At 25.8% G+C, this 3,479-nt stretch overlaps 1 long non-coding RNA gene across 2 annotated transcripts in view; it reads left to right on the top strand.

Annotated features, from left to right (window-relative positions):
- The window catches only part of LOC106789003, a 12,580-nt gene extending 11,368 nt beyond the window's left edge, over positions 1–1,212 (top strand). For both annotated transcript variants that reach the window (XR_001381956.1, XR_001381955.1), the window contains one exon: positions 1,067–1,212. This is a non-coding gene — a long non-coding RNA (uncharacterized LOC106789003). The remainder of the gene's footprint in view (positions 1–1,066) is intronic.
- Positions 1,213–3,479: the final 2,267 nt, after the last annotated feature.

Raw genomic sequence — 3,479 nt, 5'->3', positions numbered from 1 at the left:
TCTTGATAATATAATATAATTATAATGAACATAATAATATATCACTCTTGAAACAATGTCGAGTTACAATCGACACTTAATAGTATAATATATCTTTGAAGTAAATTGATGTTGAGACAGACAGACTCGACTTAGAAGTTCAAAGGGTTAACAATCTTACGATTCACTCTGAACACTCACACATATATAAACGTACAAGTACATTATACATATAGTTACATTACATAGAGATATACTTGTACATATGTCATACCTTTCTTAAGATAAGAGCTTTCGACGGGATGGTTAATATGCACTTTCTATCTCTCTCATTCTCTTTCATTCTACCTTTATTTCTTTCTCATTCTTTATAAGTACCCTTATACATACATATATATATCTTATATTCTCATCTATCTTTTTAAATTACAAACAGATATTTTACAATAGTTTTAATAGAAATTATATACTTCATAAATACATTTTAATTATTTCATGTGTGATTCTAACAAGAACACATATATATATGTAATTAATATAATATTATTATTTATTATAATTTATATATATATAATAGATATTATAATAAATAATAAAATATTAATATTTATTATAATATATATATTATAATATATATATTATAATATATATTAAAATTAAATATATATTTAATAGTGATATATTATTATGTTCTATATATATAATAATAAAAATTATAAAATATATATAAGAATCTAAATATGTAGGATTTAAGTTTAATAATTGGATTGCAATAATAATAATAATAATATAAATCTACAGTTAAGATAAGTATTCGAAAAAAGGGGTAGTAGGGAAAGGGGAAAAAAACAAAAGAAAAATGCAAGAATAAGGTAGACAAAGTTATTGCCCTAGGATCATCCCTTTTGTCCCTATCCCTTTTTATTTTCTAACTCTTTTCACTTACCATCTCTTTATATATATCTATTTCTTTCTTTCTTTGATTCTATTGAGTAAGTGAGAGAGAGATTGAGTAGTGTGGAAGGGGTTGTAGGTGAGTGAGAGAGGAAAATACGTCCACTTGACACGATCTCGTATTGGTTCGCAGGTTTAAAGGGTTTCGATCGAAGTTACACGGTTTCCCTTCGAGACACTCGACCCTAGTGACTGAAACTCCATAGGAGAAAGAAAGAACGAGATAGAAGAAAAACAAGGAAAGAAAATCAAAGAAGAAAGAAAGAAAGAAAAGGAAAGGTGTCCTATCAACAGGACACGTGTGCTGTGTTTTCGTGTATACGTGCTTGTTGTATTTTTTTTTATATAAAATATCTCTCTGTGTGTGTGTGTGTGTGTATTTTGTTACCCCCTTCGCACTACAACCACTAAAAACCCACCCCCTAACTTTACCTCGACGTATATTTTACATTGAAGGAAAAAGTAGTTGAAGTAGAAAAATAAAAAGAAATAATAATAATAATAATAAGTAGAAGTAGAAGATCGGACAAGAGTCACGGTTACTATACTGCAAAAAATACGAATAAAAAGAAATAAGAAGAAGAAGAGGAAGAAAAAAAAAACTTAGATAAAGAACGGGGTTGGTGAAAAGCACCGAAAAAGAGAAAGAGAATAAGAAGAAGAAGAAGAAGAAAGAAAAAAAAAGAAAAACGAAAAGAAAAAAAAAAAGAAAAGTTTCTTGAAGCTTTAGTAAACGCCTCCTCCTCCTCCTCCTCCTCCTCCTCCTCCTCCTATTCCTCCTCCTACTCCTCTCTTTAAAAGTGTGTTTTAAAAAAATCCATCTCAACTAGAGTTTTTACCTGTGGAATAAATAAATAAATAAATAAATAAGTAAAGGAAGGAAGGAAGGAAGTAAAGGGGGTGAAGGGAACACGAGGGTGATCGATCAACGTTAAAAAAAAAAAGGGCTGTGCATGTTTAACCGTGGACTATGGCAAGGATTTGTCGTAGTCGTCAGATTATCATGATTCTCGGCTACCTTGCTATCGCCGTAGTCCTTGGACAAAATCCTGTCGATGAGAAGACAACCTTTGAAGCTGCTTTCCAAGGTAATTTATACATTATTTATTATAGATATATATTTTTTTTTTATTGCATCTTATATATTATAAGAGTTATTTTAGGGATTCAAGGTAAATTATTTACATATATTTTTGTTATATATTGTAAGTGAATTATTTTATGGGGATTCAAAGTAAATTATTAAAGTTATCATAAATATATATAATATATTTTTGTTAACTCTTCAAATAAATGAATCATTTTAGGGATTCAATGTAAATTACATATATAGAAATTTTGTTATACATCATAAATGAATTATTTTATAGGGATTCAAAGTAAATTATTAAAGGTATTATAAATATATATAATATATTTTTGTTAACTCTTCAAATAAACAAATCATTTTATAAGGATTCAATGTATGATTTATAAGGATGTAATATATGAATTCAAAGTTCGTACGTTTTTAAATAAATATTATCAAAATAATTTTAATAAAAACAATATCCATTATATGCAGTTTCAAAGTAAAGCTTCAACATAATAAAACACACGAACTTTTGATTAATCCTAATATAATATAATATATATTTTTGTTATCTTTTATAAACGAGTCATTTTAGGGATTGTTGAATTTTCATTTTATTCTTTTTCTTGGTTCTTTTTCGTTAAAACAAAAAGTCATTCTAACATCACAATTAATCATGCAAAAGTTTGCATACAAATCTTCTGTAATTTTAATCAATCATTTAAATATATATATTTGTGTTTTAACATTAAATGTATCATTACTTTGTTAAAACAATTGGTTTGTAATATTTTTCATACAATTTCTTATAAGTAAACAATTTTATACCGCATATATAAATAATATATTGTTTTGTTATACTTATTAACTAAAATATATAAATTTTTCGAAGACAGATCATTTAACAAATGCATTGTGCAATAAAAATAAGTAAAAAACAAACTAAATATACATTTAGTGTTTCAGTAGAGTAAAACCAAGTTTTATATATTTATATTATTTTGTATGATAAATATAATGATTTAATAAATTTAATTTAAAGTTTATGGTTAGGGGAGAAAAATTTTGGACAGGTCATTTGATTCATTGCTAAACAAAAATAAAACTAAACATCAAACTGAATAATGATACATTTATCTTGTATAATAAAAATTAAGAATTAATTTAGTTAATAATATTTTTCATTATATGAACACAATTTTTGTTCAATGTGTTTATCCGAAAAATTGGATCAAAGTTTTCTTTCAAGATTTTTCATAGAATTTCAGAATAATTTATTATTCATAGTTATTGATCCTAAATATTGAACCCCAATTTCATTATGAATTGTATATTCAAAATGGTTAAAGAGAATATCAAGGTCATTAGATTACCTAAAAGATTCCCTTTCGTGTTGAACGATGATGATTGAAAGTAGCAAATTATTCTTTATGAATCTGAAATAAATCAAACGGACAGGAAAGCTCACCCTCGT

This window comes from Polistes canadensis, unplaced genomic scaffold (assembly GCF_001313835.1).
Source record: "Polistes canadensis isolate GaletaPanama2010 unplaced genomic scaffold, ASM131383v1 scaffold_160, whole genome shotgun sequence".
Lineage (NCBI taxonomy): Eukaryota > Metazoa > Arthropoda > Insecta > Hymenoptera > Vespidae > Polistes > Polistes canadensis.
This window is presented reverse-complemented; position numbering and strand designations above follow the sequence as displayed.